At 37.5% G+C, this 21,896-nt stretch overlaps 1 protein-coding gene across 22 annotated transcripts in view; it reads left to right on the forward strand.

Annotated features, from left to right (window-relative positions):
• The window catches only part of Nrcam (neuronal cell adhesion molecule), a 278,315-nt gene that overhangs the window by 81,724 nt on the left and 174,695 nt on the right, over positions 1-21,896 (forward strand). The window lies entirely within an intron of this gene.

The raw sequence follows: 21,896 nt of genomic DNA on the forward strand, positions 1-21,896 counted from the left end.
TTCTTGCACAAGATTATTAAATATATCATGTAAAAGCACCTGCAGGTTATGTGTATATAAAACACAAAGGAATTGTGTGCTTTGAATTGGATCTTATCCCCAGAGTATCTCATTAAGTATATACAGTTTTCTAAAACCTAAAGGAAGCCTGAAATTTCTGGTCCCAGGCATTTCCAACAAGGGACATTTAACTGTGCATCATGGTGATCCCAAACCATAATGACCTCAACTAAGTCTCTTGGTGTGGAGAAAATGAGCTAGACACTGTATTAGTGTGTGGGTCTTTTTCATATGATTCCTTACATTCATAAATAGAGTTTGTGTGGTTTATGTGGTAACTTGCAGCAATGAGACTATTTGTTTTGACTACATTTCCTTTTTTTCCAATCATGTTGATCACATGAGTATATGAACATATGAATGGGCTCTTTTTATAAACACATAATCAATCTTTGTCACGATCTTCTATTAAGTAAAGAAGAGTAAGAATTTCCTTTAGGACAAATGAAGGAAGTAAAACAAAGATAAGACTTTTAAAAATGTTAAAAATGAGCAATTCTAACAAATCTGCCAAATCCAGCTTAACTCTGTTTATGAAATATGTGTTCAAAACTCCTGTAGAGTTCCATGGTGGTATAGAGGGATAATTTTATTACTGAGAAACTAGTAAATTAAGACTTCGTAACAACATCAGAGTTTTAGCAGAATGTATCATGACATATTTTTGAGTACAGGAGTCATAATGTTTGACTGGGGTCAAGCAGGCACCTTTGTTCATGGACAGTTCCAAAGTTGCAGTCAGTGACGCCCATGCCCATAATTAGTTGAGAAAGACACTTCTAGATTTCCATTCAAATCAAACCAACTAAATGCCTGGTAAATATTATTTTATCACTCAGAATAGGCGCATGTCTCTCTTTAAAGAGAGAAGCAAGTTACTTCTCACCTATTCTCAGATACATTTGATATGAAGATAATATCAAGATAATGATTTGTCCATGTGTGTGTGTACACGCAACGCACTCAGGCTTGAGCCTGGCCAGTGTCCTTGAGCTTTTTTGCTCAAGGGTAAGTCCTCCCCCACTTGAGTCACAGCTCCACTTCCAGCTGGTGGTTAAATGGAAATAAGAGTCTCTTGGGTTTGTCTCATGGGACTGGCTTCAAACTGGGACCCTTAGATCTGAGTAGTTAGGATTGCAGATGTGAACCATCAGCATCCAGCTTGGATAATGCATTTTAACCTAGGATGGTAACATCTTTATCCTTTATCCCAGATTTACTTAAATATACCCTAGTCTTCCATCTAAGACACTAAATATGCAGGTCATTATGGAATATGGTACAGTTCATTCAAATAGATTGGATAGTTTCAGTTTGCTCATGCCTATTTTGTAGAGCTGCAGAGAAGATTAAATGACATCCTCAGGTAAAATACATGGCCTTCAGCCACATAAGAGGCCATACTTATTCTTTGCTTTGATGGTTACTGTTTTCTTCTGTTTGGCAGCCACATTGGAGTACTGATATTCGGTGGCATGATGCCATGCTTCTCACTTCAGAATCTTACCTTTCCCTTAGTTTATACCTTATAGCTTTGTGTCAGCCAAACATTTCAGTTGCTTCTGGCTTTTCTCAGCTATGACAAGTCTTCATTTTACAAATCAGTTATTAGCAAGCTTTTCAGTCTCTTAAACCTTAACTTATTCATGGGCCATCATTGTTTCTGGGATTTCTTTACTCTTTTTTTTTTTTTTTTTTTTTTTGTCGGTCATGGGGCTTGAACTCTGGGCCTGGGCGCTGTCCCTCAGCTCTTCAGCTCAAGGCGAGCACTCTACCACTTGAGCTACAGCGCCACTTCCGGTTTTCTGGTGGTTTATTGGAGATAGGAGTCTCACAGTCTTTCCTGCCCGGGCTGGCTTTGAACCGCGATCCTCAGATCTCAGCCTCCTGAGTAGCTAGGATTACAGGCGTGAGCCACCAGCGCCCGGCATTTCTTTACTCTTGTTTGCCTACATTTGTCCACAAATGCTAACCAATCTGACCTTATGTCTGTGTTCTCACAGTTTCAAACCTTATTTTAAAATTTTTTTATTGTGAAAATACTGTACAGAGGGGTTACAATTACACAGGCAAGATAATGAGTACATTTTTTATCAAGCATTGTAGCCTCCTTCTTTGTTTCCCCTTCCCATCCCATCCTCCCCGCCCCCCCCACCCCCCACCCCCCCCCCCCGTCACCTAACCCTCCCCCCCCCCACCTAAGTTGTAAAGTTCGTTTTCGACATAACGACTTGTACATGTCATTGTTGCAATGGATCCCCTGTATCCCTACTTAAACGATTTGTTCTTTTCCCTTCCCCTCCACAAATTATAACAACATCAAATACAGTGAAAGCAGGGGTTATACTGTGGGGGAGGGACATACAAAGCAACAAAGAAATAATCTTATAAATGTGTTAGAAACAATCGCATGAAAGAAAAAAAAACATTTGAATACATATCTTAGGGTTCATTTCCCTAATATCAACTTATCTGACCTTTTCTGCTTGACTCAGACATATACTAGTTATTGCAAATAGTTTCAAACCTTTTATAGGGGCCTGCTTCCCATCATAAGGGCTTTCCACCTGCATGATTTAACTGCCATTAAATACTGTCACATTGCAATTAAATTTCAACTAATGAAGTTAAGGGAATACATTCAGACTACAGCAATGCCTGAACAGAGACCTAACCATGAAAGGCATAATATGAGATACAAAAAGTAATTCCACAAATAACAAAGCGAGCATTTTTCTTTGTTTATTATAAAGTTAATGTACAGAGGGGTTGCAGTTACATAAGTCAAGTAAAGAGTACATTTTTTTTTTTAACAATGTCACCCCTTCCCTTGTCTCTCCATTTTTCCCTACGAAAACATGTTTTACAACAAAAAATGAATCAGTGTTGAATTGGGAAAATAAGGAATTTTCAGGTAAGGCAATTATAAATTTTGTAGTGCCCTATTATTGACAGCCTTTGTATTTGATATTCACAGAGACAGTACTTTGTATCTGTAATCAAACAGGCTGTACTGTCTGTGTGATTTAGCTGTGTGATTTTTCACCCTGAATAAGTATTTGCCTGAATACAAAGAGGAAAAGTAAATTAATAATTCATGTACTAGAAACATTTCTTTATGTTATCTTAGAGTTTAGGTGCTCTCATCACAGAGAAATGATGAGTATGTTAGGTACCTCACGTGTTCAGTAGCCCATTGAACATTTCACCGTGTATACAGGTTTGAAAATATCCCATCATATCCCATAAATATCTGTAATTATTATTTAGCATTTAAATTTGATTAAGTTAAAAAAGATAAATATTGTCCTGTGGTGTAAGTAGGGTACTTTGATGAGAAGCTGTAGATATGCGAGGTTGAGATACATTGAATGTAATGGTTTAGAGTTGACTTTGGCAGAGCCTGTTTTAATTCAATTCCCTTAGCTTCCTGAATCTTTAAAATGTGGGTATCGACTTCCCCTCTGGCTTGGCTTGGCTTGACTAGGATTAAATAATATATTTCAAATGCTAATTTATCAGGCAGCTACCAGGTTTGCATATATGAGTCTTCTCATAACTATACTCCCCAGCACTGTATCTAGGTACATCATTGCTGCTTTTACATAAGACATATTTCACTTTTGAAAGTACACAATTCCCTTGTGCAGACATAGCCTTTATCTAATTTCATACTTTTAAAAATGTCATCTACCAAAGAAACCATGTACCTATTAGTAGTCACTTCCTATATCATTCTGTTCCAGTCCTGACAAACAGTAATGTACTTTAGGGTTCCATGGGTTTGTACAGCTTGAGTATTTCATATGAATGAAAGGCTCTTTTTGCTTTAAAATGGCCTTTTTGGATTGGCTCCTTTAACTTACGTTTTTGAAGTTCAGCCATGCTGGAACATGTCAGTGATGTGGTAAAATACTATGCCATTACATGGACTTACCACATGCTGTTTACTCAGTCATCAGTGGGAGGGATTTTAACCAAGATGAAGAATGCTGCTGTGAATGTGTGTGGACAGGTCTTTATGTAGATATGTTTTCAGTTTCCTTGGGTCTATTTGTAGGAGTAGTATTGCCAGGTCATATGATAATCCTATGTTTAATATTTTGAGAAATTGCCGAACTCTTTCTCAAGATTTCCTCACTATTTTACAATCCCTCCAGCAAAATGTCAGTGCTCTCATTTCTCCACATCCTCACTGACACTGCTGTTGTATTGTTTATGATAAACAGTTTGCAGATGTGAATTGATATCTCATAGTGTTTTGCATTTCCTTAGTGATTACTGATGTTGATCATCTTTTCATGTGTTTGTTGCTATTTGTGTATCCTCCATGGTGATATTTTCTGAAAATTTAAACATGAATTTTATTTTTAGGACACTTTCAGATTTATAGAAAAAATTGTAAAGCAACTACAGAGTTTCTACAAACGTCACAGTTTCCTTTACTATTAACATCTTATACTTGTCAGTTACATTTCTTTTCTTTTCTTTTTTCTTTTTCTTTTCTTGTTTTACAAATAACGAGCTAATATTTGTACAGTTAAGAACTAAACTTTATGCTTATTTATTTTCTTGTATTTTTGCATGATGTAGTTATTTTTGTTCTGAGGTTCTTTCAGCACATTATATTTTAGTTGTCTTATCTCCTGAGGCTCCTGGGCTATGACAATTTCTCAGTTTCTTTGCTTTTGATGACTTTGATGGCTTAGACATGTACCAGTCATATACAATATTACTCTATTTTGATGTGCCAGATATTTTTCTTATGATTAGTATGGTTTGGGAGGTAGATCATGGAGTCATAATTACATTTTCCTCACAAATCAATGGTACACACTGTCGATATGATTTATCACTGTTGACACTGACCTTGATTACCTGGCTAAAATAGTATTTACCAGATTGCTCCACTGTAAAGGGGCCCTGTCTGTCTCTTCCCATACTACATCCCTTTTATGGCCAGGAATGTTGAGCATTTCTTCATGTAGCTATTGGCCATTTGAAATTTTTCTTCTGAGAAGTGTTTATTTTGATCATTTGCCTGTTTATTGATTGGTTATTGGTTTGGGGGGAGGGGTCACTCCCAAATTCTTGACATACACTGACCTTTTTATTGTCTCTACAGTTTTAATATTTTCAAGATGTTGCATAATTGGAATTAATTTAGCTTCTTCAGTTTGGCTTCTTTGACTTAGCAACATGTATTTAAAATAAATTATATCTTTATATAGCATAATTGCTCCTTCATAAAAATCATTGTGTAATATGCATTCTGGTCATGTCACAACTTGTTTACTCATTTACCTACTGTCATTCTGTGAATGTTTCTACTTCCCCAGATTCTTAAACCCTAAATCTCACAGTGATGATATGATATGAGGTAAGGTGATTAGGTCATAAGACAGTGCTCTTATTATAGGAATCCTTACGATATCTCTTATTCTTCTGTTAGATGAGGTTACAGTGAAAAGCCAGCTATCTGTGGATGAGAAAGCTTGTCCTCATAAGACACCGTATCTGCCAATACCAACAGAATTTTGATCTGTAACTCCCAGCCTCTGCAGATGTGAGGGGGAAAAACTCTGTATTTAGAAACCACCATTTATGGTACTTATGTTTTAGTATCCCTAATGGATTGAGACATTTATGAGCTTTTGGTAATTATGAGTAATGCATCTGTGAACATTTTTTGTGCAAGTTTTAATGTTAACACACATTTTCAACTCAATTGGATCATACCTGGAAATATATTTGCTTATTTATATGATATATTTGTATGGTTCTCCAGAAAAACCTAACCAATAGGAGATATAATGTATTAAGAAATTTATTGTAAGGAATTGACTTACACAATTATGAAAGCTTGCTATTCCCAAGACCGGCAGGATAGATCAGAAAGCTAGCTACTTAGGAGAACTGATGATTTACTTTCAGTCTGAGTCAGGAGAGCTGGTTGTACAGTTTTAGTCTGAAGGTCAATAATCTTGAGACTGAGAAAGAGCCCATGTTTCAAGTCCTAAAACAAGAAAAAGAAAAAGGGAAAAAGTTGACATCTGAATTCAAAGTCTGTAATGATGAATTCTGTTTTAGTTGGTGGGGGGAAGGTCAGCATTTTTTTGTTCCTTTCAGATTTTCAACTGATCAGTGGGGTCTACATTAGAGAAGGCAACCTTTCCTCAGTTTATTGATTTAAATGTGGTTAATTTTATTCAGAATCACCCAAATAATGTTCAAACAAGTATTTAGGCATCTTATGACCCATTCAAGTTGACACATGAATTGAACTTTCACTCATGGTTTTTATGAAACTATCAAATGATGCAAGAATGCCTGCCTAGAATATGTAAGACTTCTGTTCAATCTTCAGATTTGAAATAACAGTAAAAAAAATGTAAGGGAATAAATTCTTAATTTTGTTTCATTAGTGTGTGGCTACCTTCAAGACAGTTTTCATACTGTCTTGGATATCTTTGAGTTATTTTTGAAATTAGAAATTATGAGTACTTCAACTTTGTTCTTCTTTTTCAAGATTGTTTTGGCTGAATCATTTGCATTTCATGTTAATTTTAGGCTCAGAAATACTTTAATTTTAGAAATATTTTTTCTTTTCTTCTGTCTTTTTTCTTTTATCATTTCACTCTCCCAAGCTCCTACTCCTCTTTCTCTTTTGCATTTGTATTTACCCAAGCCTTTCTCAGCTCCAATCAACTGGTTGTTAATCACATTGCAGGAATTAACTGAGTAAGCATGGACCCCTACTGAAATTTTAAGTGGGAAGGAAATGTTTACAGTGACCTTTGTTCTTTTTTTTTTTTCCTTTCTCAAGTCTTCTTTTGGTAGTCGACAAGTCTATAGCACTCTACAGTTGGATACTATTAGTATCCAATTCCTTGAGAACATCTTTCCTTCCTTCCTTCCTTCCTTCCTTCCTTCCTTCCTTTTTTTTTTGTCAGCCATGGGGCTTGAACTCAGGGACTGGCACTGTCTTTGAGCTTTTCTGCTCAAGGCTAGTGTCCTACCACTTTCCTGTATTGAATTATGCCTTGATTTTTAAAGTGAAAAATAAAATCTTTGGCTAAATATTACCTTCAGTTCAGACTCTTTAACTTGTTATCCACAAACCTTGACTATCTGATGCCTGCATACTTTTACAAGTTTCTCTTGATTCCCTTCTATACCTGATACTCTAGCAAATGGAATACTCTCTTCTTCACACAGCTCCATGTACTCCCATTTTGGTGCTTTTGTTCTCACTTTTCCTTAGGAATAGCTTCCCATCTTGCAGTGATCCTTCTTTAACTCCATATCACAAGTCAGCAATGTCTTCCCACTTCCTTTTTCTCAAAGAAAAACGTACAAAGGAATGCTGGGAAAAAAATGACAGGAAGCTCTTAAGACCTTAGAAAGGTGAGGCAAAAACCATTTTGGGGAATGTGTGTGATTTTTCAGCATTAACGCATTAAAATTTTACTCATAAAATTCTTTCTGAGATTTTGTAGGGTATTAGGACAAGGGAGTTCATGTGGAGGGAGTTCATGACTGGGTTCCCACCACATACTTCAGGGTGGTCAGGAGACTTCCATAGACTACAGCAGTGATTTGGCTTCTTTCCCCACCCTATCCCTCAAGTAGGCTACCTTAGTAGAAGGAGGGGGAGAGCTATCAGGAAAAGTTGGGTACTCTCTGCTTTGGTCAGTATGCTTAAGTGGGGAATTAATTAGCACAGGAGGTACCCTTACTGAAAGCAGAGGAGAGAAGTGGAATAAGACCCCTCCCTCCACCTCCAAAATGTGCTTTTAAAAAATCAAGAGTTCTAAGTCCCAGTGAAGAGAGAAGAGTTTTCACATAGCTAAAATGTTGGCTGATATAGCTAAAATGACAGCTGATCAGTGGGGTCTGCATTAGACCCCATTCGATATTTTGCTTTTGCAGCCTTTGAGAAGAGGGTTATATATTTTTTTTCTCTTCACAGATCATTTTCTGAATGACAGAAGCATTTTTATCACTCTTTGCTTATTTACAGATCTTTCCTTTATTTTTGCATCACATTTGCACATTTAGAAAATGCATTTTTTTCCTTTGGTGAGCTGGGATTTGAACTGAAGGTCTGGAAGGTGTGTACTACCATCCCAGCTTATCAATTGCCCCTGAAATATTGATTCCCTCCATAATACTGTAAATACAAAATGTATATCCCAGGCAGACTTGATATTCCCTATTTACTTTCATTTGTAATTCTTCAGATGTTGGTGAACCACGTGTCACCTTTGAAGGAAAATTCTCTGTGACTTTCACACAGACTACTGTTCAGTAGCTCTTTCATTGAATTATGCATAAAATTTATATGTATGCCTTTCACTAGAGATTAAGTAATTAAAATACTCTTGATATTCCAAGGAAAACATTACAGCTCTTATTATTTTAATGGACTGCTGGACCCTAGGGATTTGACAATAGGATGTAACATCTTGCATTTCAACTAAGCAAAATTCATAACTTTGACTTTTTGGTAAGCTACATTTGTATACTTTTGATGATGTGTACAGGAACAAATAGTCTCAGGTCAATTCTTAATGAACAGAGAATTTTCTAAATAACCATAGTAATATTCCATATGATGGTGGCTTTGTTTTTAGTACCACTTGAGCACTAAGGACTCCATCGTTGGAGAGTGAGTGGTTGTTTCAATTCTGCTTTGAGAGGGGTCCCTGAGGCCCTGGGGCACTCTCAGGATGAGGGCACAGCTGTCTTGCTCGCTGTGAGGGTCTGCTGGTACATTCTCTGAGGATGACTAATGGGTCTGTGCAATCCACATAATTGCTCTGATCTGTTTGCACTGGAAATGTAAAAATGCAAATATTATCTTTTGTTAAACTTATATTTATAATTTTGTTCCAGAAATATCCTTCTCTAGCTTATTTTTAAAAAAAGAAACATCAACAAAAAGAATCAGCATGACTTGCTTTAAAATCTTGAGTTATAATTATTATTTCATCCATTGAATCCTTTGTTGATTACAGTACTATTTGCAGTAATTCTAGTATGTCCTCAATGGGTTCACTTTTTTTTTTTTGTCAGCTATGGGGCTTGAACTCTGGGCTTGGGCACTGCCCCTGAGCTCTTCAGCTCAAAGCTAGCACTCTACTACTACAGCCACAGCACCACTTCCTGTTTTCTGGTGGTTAATTGGAGGTAAGAGTCTCATAGACTTTCCTGCCTGGGCTGGCTTTGAACTGCAATCCTCAGATTTCAGCCTCCTGAGTAGCTAAGATTACAGGCATGAGCCACCATCACCCAGCTTATGGGTTCACTCTTGCTAAATTATCAAGAAATAAAATAAAGTGAAAATGAGCTCTTCAATACTCCAATCCTAGAGTCAATCCAAAATTCTATTCTCAGTAGGGAAAGCCTGGAAACAAGCCAATAGTGCAGTTGCTTTTCAGCCAACAGGGTTGGTCTGAAAAGTGATGCTGAAATCACTTGTTCTTCACCCTACAGCCAAGTAATAAAGCTAGTCCATTTATTTGATGACCCCATTGTATAAGGACCTCATTTCCCATTGTGGCTCTGGAAGGTAGGTGATATCACCCTCCAAATTTCATGCATGATGAAGTGTTTTCAGAAAGCATCTACGCTGTGCTAGGGACTATTAGGTATACCAGGCAAATCTGGAGAGTGAAGAACAGGTCATCAGCTTCTGATGCAACATATATTCTACTAGAGGTTCCAGTCAACAAGTAAGCAACTATCCTATTTTATGTAGCATCGTGAAAATACAGATGCTACAAACTAAACTATGGCAAACCATGTAGGAGAGGTGATTCTTATGTTAAAGATGCTGAACTGTGGAAGGAAAGGGGAAGAAAAGATGTAAGGCAAGTAGGAAGGAGAGAAGGGAGGTCAGAAAGAAGAGAGAAAGAGGAGAGACCGTCTATCATATAACAAACTTTCCCAAATCCTGTTTTGCCAGCCCATCCCTTCCATTCGACAGTCCCTTTCTGCCCTGAAGATTTTCCCTCTCAGTTCTAAATTTCTACAAACTCTACCAAATCAATCCTAAGAAGATTTTTCTCCCTCATTCATTACCTCATACTTTTTAGATGTTTTTTTTTTGCCTTTGGTTCTATTAACCTACAGAAAACTGCTCATCAATTCAAAAAAAAATCTCATTAGCCCCTTAAATGGATTATTTCTGAAGTTCTTGGTTACAGACTCAACAATCATTCTCCTTAGTTACCAGATAAGCTCATTTTCCCTCCTTTCTTAGAATCCAATCTCAAGCCTAACAGAGCTTGTTACTGTCTGAATATACAAGGCTTTTGTCCCTCTTGGTCATTCTCCTTGGAATTTTTCTACACACACACACACACACACACACACACACACACACACACACACACACACACACACACACACACACACACACACACACACACACACACAACCTCCCTACAAAAGAAAATTATGCCTCAAATCTTTTTCTCCAATTTTTTCTCAGGCTTGGAGATACGGAAATTCACATAGCACCCCAGAATATAGAGTGCTGTTCCCAGCCTCAGTGAGCTCACACTGATGACAGAAATGTTTGTGTAAGAATACCCCGCTAGAAGATGCTGAGGGCATTAACTGAGATAGGGTATGAGGGTTGTGGTTTAGGCAGAACAGCAAATAAGGCATGGTGAGGCTAAGGTGGAGGGTTTCAATTCACAAGCACAGAGAACTGAGACAGCCCAACCAAATTAAGAGATCTCAGGACCAAGGAGAGCTCATTGTATATTTTGCCCAGAAGCGTCCCTTATGTTTTTGGAAGCTCAACATTTCCTGCTAGGCTATGTCATCATCACAAAAGCTTTTAGCTTCAAGAATCCCTCATCAAGTATATTCTAGATCCTTTTTTAAAATTATTTTGCTTTTGTTTTTATGTAACTGAGTTTGAACTCAGGGTCTCCTACTTACTAGGCTGACACTCTCCCGCTTGAGCTACTCTTCTAGCCCTATATTTTCTGGTTATTTTGGGAATTGAGTCTAGAAAAATTTTCTGCCTTGGCTGACCTCAAACCATGATACTCTGGAACCCAGCCTTCTGAGGAGTTAGGATTACTGGCATGGGACCTAGGGTGCTACTAGAAGATGACATGTCACTTGTTCATTTTCAGTCGTCCTGGGGATACAGATGTTTGACTTTCATTTTTTTGTTTTGCTTTTGAAATTCTAGGGTTTGAATTCAGAAACTCAAGTTTGCTAGGCTTGTTGGTTCTGCTGGCATTCTATCATTTGAGTCATGCCTCCAGCTCCACTCTTTGTTGATTATTTTGGAGATGGAGCTTCTTGACTCCATTTGCCCAAGCTGGCTTCAAATCATAGTATATGGATTTCAGCCTTCAGATTAGCTAGGATTACAGACTTGAGCCACTGGCACTCAGCTATTAAATTTACAAAAGGAAGCATTAGGGCAGGGGGCAAAAGTTATGCATAAAGAATCATAGTTATACAGCCTCCAGTGGCTCATGCATGTAATCCTAGCTACTCAGGAGGCTGAGATCTGAAGATCATGGTTCAAAGCCAGTTTGGGCAGGAAAGTCTGTGAGACTTTTATCTCCAAAAAACTACTCAGAAAAAGCCAGAAGCAGTGCTGTGTCCCTAGTAGTAGAGTGCTTTCCTTGAGCAAAAAGAGCTCAGGGACAGCACTCAGGCCCAGAGTTCAAGCCCCAGGAATGGAAAAAAACATACAAAGTCATAGTTAGAGATGTCACTTGGTTGGTCATTGTCTCAGTTCTGGAGATACCTGGTTCTGGAGAAGTCCACTGGAGGGGAGAATCTGTAGAATGACTTATAGGAAAGACAAATATGAAATGTATGCAGAGATTACAAGATTTTCCCCTGCTTTTAGTTACTTCATGAATCCTAGCAAGGAGTATTTTGCTTTTCAGCAAAAATAGCTTAAGTGTCAGTTACAGATGAACTCATTGGGCTAAAAGTGGGCTGTCTCTCAGGTAAAATAGACAGCAAGCATTAGCCTTTGGGGTTTAAGTACTTATAGAGATTGCCTGTGAATAATTCCTATCCCTGAGTTCAGTCTGCAGGGCTGAGGTCACTTGTGAGGTACAAAGTTTTAACTACAGTACATTGGGTTTTCTCCCCACAAAGGCCTCATGATCTCCTCCCATGTCACCATTTAATGTCTGTCTGCTATCTCACACTTCTTCTTTAAGGACTAGTTTTCTACTTTAGGTTTTCTTTGCATTATTCCCATTGTGTGTGTGTGTGTGTGTGTGTGTGTGTGTGTGTGTGTGTGTGTGTGTGTGTGTGTGTGTGTGTGTGTGTGTGTGTGTGTGTGTGTGTGTGTGTGTGCGGGCGCGTGCACGCGCCAGTCCTGGGGCTTGAACTCAGGGCCTGGACATTGTCCTTGAGCTTCTTTTGATCAAGGCCAGAGCTCTATCACTTGAGCCACAGAACCCCTTCTGGTTTTTCTTTTTATGTGGTACTGAGGAATTGAACCCAGGGCTTCATGCATGCTAGGCAGGCACTCTGCCACTAAGCCACATTCTCAGCCCATATCCCCATTATTTATGGCTAGCTACCTATCACAAATCAAATTTTTAAATGCAACAAATATGCACACATACAGCACACTTCAACATGGACTCAAATACTTCTGTTACTTCAAGTGCTCAGCTGCCACAAATCCAAAATTTCATGTAGTGTACTGTTCAGGAAAACAACATCACTAGATGATGAACCTAGTACTTTTGTGCTTGATTTGCAGCTGAGTGGGGGGTGGGGTGGGAGGAAAGAATGTTTTAGTCTCAAAATAAGTTTTTGTATTGCTATTATAAAATCAACCTATTGAAATTAACCAGCTAATTGTGTAGTTAGTAGAAATATGGATCATATACAATGACAAAATATGTGGTCATTTGGGTGTGATTAATACTGAGTAAAACTGAGACTGGACAATATGTCTCCTTGACATTAAAGCATTTTAAGTTATTAAAAAACACACTGTGTTGGAGGTCAGAAGATTCATGTAATTTTACTATTAGTCTTGTTCAGTTTAGGTTATTCAGTAAGTAAATTAACCTGTCTAGCTTTCAATTTCCTCATCCGTGAAATAAAGGGATTGGGTCTGATGGCTCTAAATTCTTTCCACTCTTTCTAAATTGTGTTGACACAGCTTCTTAAGTAAATCTGACAACCATTGTCTTGTCTCTACTCCCATTGCCATACTTTGAAGGCTGCTTAATTTCTTACCTGAGCTAGCAGAGCTAGTCTCCTGGCAACTTCTTAAGTCTATCCTGTTCTCCACACTGCTGTTAGAGAAACCTTCTAAATGAAAACTGTATCATCTATTTTTCACAGCCATTAGTGACTCTATAGCTCATAGTGCTTGGCTCAGATTGCTTTTATCTTCAAATCCTGGGCTTCCCCAGATACGTCTCTTATTCTACCTTTACAGCTGGTACAGCTTCCACAGTATAGCTTAGCTTCTCCTGGGGTATTATAGAAAATACCATATGGTGACTTAAGAAACAATATATCTCTATTTTACAGTTCTGGAGGCTGTGAAGTCCAAGGTGAAGGTGCTCACAGCCAATGAAGTTCCTCTCTTCTTGTTTGTAGTCTTTATGCTGTATACTCACATATGCCAAGAGGGCAACTCTTGATCCCCCTTCCCCCCTCTCTTCTCAATCTCTTCATATAAAGGCATTGATTCCATCATGAAGACTCCATTCTCATGAACTGTTATTTCTCAAAGTTCTCACTTGCAAGCACCATCACAATGGAGATTGGGACTCCAATATATAGGTTTGGAAGGAACACATTTAGTAGAAAGAAAGGATCCAGCGGATCTAGGGAATAATTAGAACAATCCCAAGAGATCAGTTACTCTTAAAAAATTTAAATACATAATTCACCTTCTCAATAATGTTTGTGTCATTTTTGACTAGCTATAATGCTTAGGCAGGCTTTTTAAAATTTGAGGTAAAATTATTTCCATGGGATTTAATCTTTGTAAACTACCTAGTTAAAAGTGTCACTGAAGCTGGGCACACTGGGCACTGAAGCTGGCTCATGCCTGTAATCCTAGCTACTCAGGATGCTGAGATTTGAGGATCATGCTTTGAAGCCAGTCTAGGCAGGAAAACCCCTGAGACTCTTATCTCCAATTAATCACCAGAAAATTGGAAGTGGTGCTGTAGCTTAAAGTAGTAGCCTAGGCGCCTAGGCCCTGAGTTTAAGCCCCACAACTGCCAAAAAAAAAAAAAAAAGTGTCACTGACTGACTCATGGAGAGAAAACATACTCAGATCAAACAAGTTACCAACATCACAGAGCTCATAGATTAAGCTGGAATCCAGACTGCATGCTTTTATTATTGCTCTCTTTTATGTAAATACACAGTTGAACATCCTAATCCAAAAATTCAAAATGCTTCAAAATCCAAAACTTTTGAGCACCATCATGACACCACAATTGGAAATTACACACCTGGCCTCATGTGACAGGTTGAAGTCATGCCTATGACTTCAAAAAAATAGGGTAAAAATTACTTTCAAGCTTTGTTATATGTGCATATGAAACAAATTAATTTCATATTTAGACTTGGGGCCTATCCTCAAGATATCTCATTATATGTATGCAAATATTCCAAAATTTGAAAAAAAATCCAGAAGCCCCAAGTATTTCAGATAAGGAATACTTAAGCTGTGAAATATAAATGATAAACTGGTCAGTTTCCTCACATTTCCATTTTCTTTATGAATTATTAAATCTATCACGGGCCCATATCCATCATCTCTTATTTATCAAGTCTTGCTAATTTGTTTCATTAAAAGTCCCATAGGTGAAACTACTCATTTTCTCTAGATAAAGTCAGAAGCAAGCCTTCCATTTTGGTTATAAGCCAGCAATAGCAGTGCCTTAACTTCTAGAATACGCTTCTGTTTAGAAGTAAGTTTAAGACTTCATTGCCTATACGAGCTTCTGACTGGCCATGTTTACACTGATCTTTTTCAACTACAAAATGAAGAATGTGCAGGTATGGTATAATCTTAACATCTGGGAGGCTGAGGCAAGAGGGTGAGGCAGACTGGGCTACACAGCATCTCAAAAAAGCAAAGGACCATTTACGATGAATAATTTCTTTTTTGGGGGGAGGGGTCCAGTCGTGGGGCCTGAACTCTTGGCCTGGGTGCTGTCCCTCAGCTCTTCAGCTCAAGGCTAGCGCTCTACCACTTGAGCCACAGTGCCACTTCTGGCTTTTTTTCTTTTTCCTTATGTGGTTCTGAGGAATCGAACCCAGGGCCTCAGGCATGCAAGGCAAGCGCTCTACCACTGAGCCACCTTCCCAGCCTCAAGATGAATAATTTCTATGGCTTCTAAAATAAAATAGGATTCTACCCAACAGCAGTAATTACAATGGCACAAATAGTCATTTATTGCATACAATTGTAGCAATATGTATTTAGGTAACTAGTATGTAATCAAATGAGTCAGGATTAACATATTAGAAGCTCAGCCACGTTAGGAGAATGACATGTTCTATGACTTTTCATAGAAGGAAACAACAGTTAGAGCAGCATCAGTGATGATAATCCACTTTCTCATATGACAGCTTTTAATTTTTTTACTAATAATGTGTTGGAAGAACCTTCATAAAAATATGAGGTTTAATCTAATTATTTTACAATTGTTTCTTAATTAACTTAAAGATGAATCTATGACTGTTGTTACTTATTTATTATTTAATTGAAGTTAAGAAATACGATAATTATGATTCTACAGCCAACTTTTCACTTGAATTTTACAATGTGCCTAGAAAAACTTGAAGCTAAAATCAGGATTGTGAAATAGCTTAAGCTTAGTGGGCCTAACTAGAATTAGCTGGATTTCTTCATATAAAATCCTTTAAGACTTTTTTTTGTTGTTTCTAGTGAACCCTCCAAAGATTAAAAAAAAATCTTGCACAACATTGAGGTGGAGGAGAGCAAGCCAGGAGAAGTTCTTAGTATATTTTTAATATTCTTACAGTAATCAATATCCAGGATTAAAAAATACAACGTAGTTTGAAAGACAAACAGTTAAACCTGTTAATTCTAAATTAACCCAATTTTAAATGGGTTCACCTTATTCATTTGCATCCATCTGAAAGTGTTATGGTTTTTGTTATCAGAGTTTTTAAAACACTACATCCATTCTTCTGGGTACCAGAGACTGCACACATATCGAACAACAGACGCTCTACCACAAAAAAAATCATCAAATTGGATTAGACAGCTGAGGAGGGGAACTTGGCTGGTAGAAAAACGTTAAGGTCCAGTCATGGGTTTGCCTGCCTCAGATATGTAAATGAGTTGGATGGTATTAGACAACCTTTTAAATATGAGTAATTAACTATAGAAAACAAGGTTAGTAAAAACTTGAACTAGAGGGAAATGATTCCAATGAAGCTGAGGGCACAGATCACTAACAATTCAGATAACTCTGAATGAACCAGTACGAAAAGGTTGCACTTGTGTGTAAGGTCACTTCAAGTCATACAGATGAGAGAAAAGGCATTTTCAGAATTAGCGTCTTGATTTAAATATATGTAATTGGAAATATGCTTTTGTCTGTGTTATCACTCCCCATCAATGATAGGGCCTTCTGCTGCTTGTAGAAAATAGAAAAAACAAGAGGTTGGATAACAAAGAGCATATGTTTAATAGAGAGGTATGAGCCATGAAGGCATGTGTCCAGTGTGTGTTGTGGTCTCTTCCAGGGATGTAACCCGAGAAGGACACTGTGCCATCAATTTATAGGAACCAGAAGGTTTATGTCCTTCAGATGGAGGAACAAATATATTTGAAAGCCACTCAAAATACCAATTTTTCACTTCAGTACCCTAGCACTGGCTCAAAGGACACCAAAGATGGTACCCTATGTGGGGGTACTTTTATGTGAGATAAACAGTCAGACACTTTTGGCATCTAACTGATGGAAGAAAGATTAAAATAGTCAAAGCTGAAATCTTCTGAGCATGTTCAAAATTGCTCCCCCTTTGCTCTCTCTGACTGGCAAAGAGCCAACTCCATGTCTTTTCAGGGAAAACTTAAAAAAAGGAAAAAGGTGGGGGGAGCTAGTCAGACAGCTTCACAAGATTTGAACCAGCCAAGTGAGGAAATGGAAGGAGAAAGCTTTCTACTCTTTCAACTTCTATCTTCTTTATGTTATAAGGGACTGGGGGATAGAGCGGCTTGTATATTGTCTTGTGGAGGCACAGCTGTGGTAGAAACCTTTATTTCTATATAACACTTTTATTATGATTTGTGTGGCATGGTGGCCATAAGGTTTAATCCATATGTGTCATTGTTGTGATGTGATAAGTAATTTGACAAAATGTCTACCAATGCTCTCACCACTTATATATTCTGATAAACTCCATACAATTGTGTGATTTTTGGCATTTTCTAACTTGTCTGAACACCCTGTATCCTCCTTTGTAAAAGGCCAATACTTATTGGAAATATAGTGAATTGTGAGACTCAGTTAATAGATGTAAATATGCTTGGAACAGTGCTACAAGTCTTTAATAAGTTCTACCTTTTATGGCATAACTATATATCTTAAGATTAAAAAAGAACAAAAATGGTCAAAATTCCCCCATTTTCCCATTTTTCTTTTATGTTATAAAACATTACAAGTATCAGGAGTGTTCCGTGTTATCATTCAGTTACTATTTCTTATTTAAACATAATCTGAAGACATCTATGAGAAGGGTGATGTCTGACAGCCAGTGCCTCCTTTAGGTGTGTCTGGTCACTCGCAGACCCAGGAGTTTCTCATCTTCCACAGGACTGTGACCTGTGACTGATCTGTCACCCTACAGGCTGATCACAGTCAGCAAAGCAGTGTTGAGCAGCTCTTTCTTATTCAACCCTTTTCTTCTTCTGTCCCTTCCATCTAGGAGGACTTCCTCTGTTCTTTTGGAGGGGCAGACATCTCTTCATTTTCTTCTTTCAATACTTCATTACTATGAATTAGATGGCTTTGACAGTAGTAGGTTTTAGAAGTGCAACTAGTTGTGTTTGGAAGTTATGGTTCTAAAGAAAAGAAATCAAGGAATTGTGTTTGATTGGACATGAAAAATGTATGGAGAGTAGAAGAGACATAGAAGATATGCAATAAAGTTGGAAAGCTCATGGAGAATCCTAGATGAAGGAAAGAAAGAGGTACAGATAAACAAAATTGCTTCCAGTTTCATTTCACTTTTCAGTCAATCATTTCATGACACCATTTGCCTTTTATCATACTTGCTTTTTATCTTTTTCAATGATTAAAAAAAGAATAGAGAGGATTTATAAAAAAAAAGAGGATTTATAAGCTAAATAAAGATTAATAAAATAGGTAGATTAAGATATAAGGTAATTATGGAAAGTAAACACTAAGTATTTACTAATAAGTGGATAATACATTGCATGTATTATACTATTTTTCCTTAAGACTCTGTGAGGTAGGTTATGACCATTTATATAGAGATGAAGAGTTTTGAAGAGGGAAAGGTCTAAGGTCACAAAGTAGGAAGAGACCAAAGTCAGAGTATGGACCCAGGACTCTTACTCACTGTGGGAACAGAACCCAGAACCCTGTTGCTGTTTGTCTCTATGAATATACAGAACAAATTGAGGTAGAATAGAAGAGAAAACCAAAAGAGTAACTGAGAATGAGATAACAATTATGAGAACAAAGAAAAATTATGACAGTTGAATTGGTAGAAAGGAGGAAATGAATAACAGACTAATACAGGACAGGCAGGAGGCCTAGAAGAATAAGCGACAGCCTTGGGAGAAGTATATGTAGCCAGGAAGTAACTGTTCATACTAATCAGTCTGCAGTGGGTGAAGGTGGTTCTATCTGACTTTAATAAATATCTTCTCAAGTTATCTGCAAGTTCATACACAGAATCACAGTGCTATGTGATAGTTTTAGGGCAGAGGCAGTTTTTCATGGCTGGGTGCTTCAGTGAAATCATCTCAAGGATAAATGAACTTGACCTTGGGATTAATGGGAGGAAAAGATTTAAACACATGGAAAGTAGTAAGGAAGGTATCTGAAACAGTGCAAGGAGGTAGAATTGGAAAGATACATTTGAGTTCAGGACCATAAACTTGTTTCACTATATCAGGTTAATATGCATGGAAAATCAAGTGAGATTTATAGGTAGTGGCAGGAATGTAAGAGATTTGAAATAACAGATCAAGGAGTTCACAGGCAATAGAAATCTCTTAGTTGTGGGTCATAGTGCTTTATTAGTGTTTGCAAATAAAAGATGTTTTTTTTCTCAAACTTCATGTTGTACACTACCCTGTAAGGGAACTCAATATACAGTGCTAGGATAGACTGTTCAGAGAATTCTGGTCCATCAGTGCTCTGTAATGAATGCTGTGTTTTTATAACTTTTATTTTCAGGCACTCTTTCTTTACAAAATCATTCTTAAATGAAGTAACACCGGAGTTCTTTTTAAAAAGCACTGGATAGTAAAGAATAAAGTCTCTGTGCCCTAAACAAGGTATGCAGGAATTGCAAAGAGAAGGAGACTGAAAGAAAGGGAAAGGAAAGCTGGGATTTAATGTGAGACAACTGTCTGAATCTTCACAAATAAGCAAATTTCAGTTTTGATGGTGAACAGACTCAGAAAGAAACCTGGTCTCTGCTTTATCTCAAATACTTAAAAATATACTAATTTACCTAAAAAAATCAAACATTTTTTGGGGGAAAGGTCTCTTTAACTTAGCTTCACAATGACTTTCTAGAACCTTGGCATTTTTGCCTATCACTACATTATGGAAAGCAATAGGATGCCAGTCTGCTGTGCCAGCAATGATCTGTAGGGATCCTGGGTCCCTGTCCTGACCTTCACCAACAGATGACTCCTGTGGCACTTTTACCAAATGCCATTGTTCTTAACTTGTCTCCTATGTGGACCTGCAGCCTTGAGAGACACCTTTTGATGTTGGTGAGCTTCCAAGTACAAAATATCTTTTGAGGGTGAAAAAGGAAACTCTTGGCTAGTTAACTTTCCTCAACTAGTTTATGAGCTACTTTGTCTTAGCAAAAACAATCTCAGCCGAACAGCTAAGAAATTTTTTTAAAAAACAGTGGTCATTTCTGTACTAGGAAAACCTATTATAAAACCTACAAGAAAAGGGAATGTAATTTTGGCAAATATAAACAATCTTGTTAATAATGGCAAAAGTAAAGCTTATGAAGGTAGGAGATTATTAAGGTAGGAGACTTCCACTCTGGGAAAAAAATGCCTGAAAGATGAATTCACCCATCTTTTTATTTCAGAGCAGATGTCTTATTCAATTGATTTATTGAAAGCAAACACTAGCATAGCATCTACTAACTGCCAGGCACTGTTTGGAGTGATTTAATTCTTGTAATAACTTTCTAAAAAGGGCATTATATTGTTGTCATTTTCCAGAGGAGGAAATTCAGGCACTAACTGACTATCCTACATAGACATTACAATATTTAGAATTACAAAATTTGGATAGAAAGTACATTAAAATGGCATTTCCTGATTGTACTTATTTTATTATTTGAAATGTAACTTGATTATTATTACTAAGGTATTGTACAAAACCATTTCATAATTACATTTATTTTAATAAATATGAAAATACATAATTTTAGGAATCAATAAAAAGTCCATCTGTAAAAAAGCATATCTAATATTATGTGCATAAGTTAAAATGGGTACCAAGTCATGCAATGTAGAAAATCATCACATACCAGAAACTGGACCATTGGAGAAATAGAATATGGGACACAGAAACTAGAATGTACATTTTTTTGGTCAGTTATGGGGCTTGAACTCAGGGCTGGGTACTGTGCCTAAGCTCTTTTGTTCAAGGCTAGCACTCTACCACTTTTGAGCCACAGCTCCACTTTTGGTTTTCGAGTGATGAATTGGAGATAAGAGTCTCATGGGGACTTTTCTGCCCAGGCTGGCTTTGAACCATGATCCTCAGATCTCAACTTCATGAGTAGCTAGGATTATAGGAATGAGCCACCAGTGCCTGGCTTAGGATATACATCTTAATGCCCAGGGTGCTTTCCTGGTCCTCAAAACAGGGCAACTTGCTTGAGAATGTGTTAAACAGGGTGCTAAGAATTAATAACCTGATGAGTTTAAAATTAGATACCCCAAATTACAGTTTTAAATATGGAACTGCTCTTTTGGGAGGAATAGTAGCTATTGTAACTTTTTTTAAACAAAAATATACTGCAAGGTAAAGAATTCATTCAAGGGCCCCCTTCTGTCTGGAAGTCCAAATGATCCCTTTAGGTGTACACTATCCCCATTCTTGTCATAAAATGACAGCTTTGGTGATGGATTTTGAGGAGCCTGCTAAACCCAGTACCTTTATTTACAGAAAAAATGTTTTGAGTAGCCTACTGAGTAACCTCTGTTGCAAAGGATCAAGCACAGTGGGAGCCAGAGCCAGAAATGGGCCTGCAGAAGCATTTAGCGTTTAATGGGTCCGTGGCTGTAGTGAAGCAGTGTGCTGAAATAATTCTGATTAGGCTCGGTCAGTCAAGCTGCATAATCAGACTCAGCCCTCCTCCATTCAGCTCTTACTGTTCAGAAGTGCAGTCACAAGCTTAAAGCACCATGTAAAGCAGTTCTTGTATTTTAAAGAATACAACCTTTTTTCAAACTGATGTGTGAGCCTTTAAAAATATACATACCTGTGGGAATAGCTAACTAGGAAAAGGAAAGATTATGTTAATAACCTCATAGAAAAACATGGGCAATTATGCTTTCCAAAGGAAATGTTTATTTAATT

This window comes from Dipodomys merriami, unplaced genomic scaffold (genome assembly GCF_024711535.1).
Source record: "Dipodomys merriami isolate MVZ:Mamm:240054 unplaced genomic scaffold, mDipMer1.0.p SCAF_5, whole genome shotgun sequence".
NCBI lineage: Eukaryota > Metazoa > Chordata > Mammalia > Rodentia > Heteromyidae > Dipodomys > Dipodomys merriami.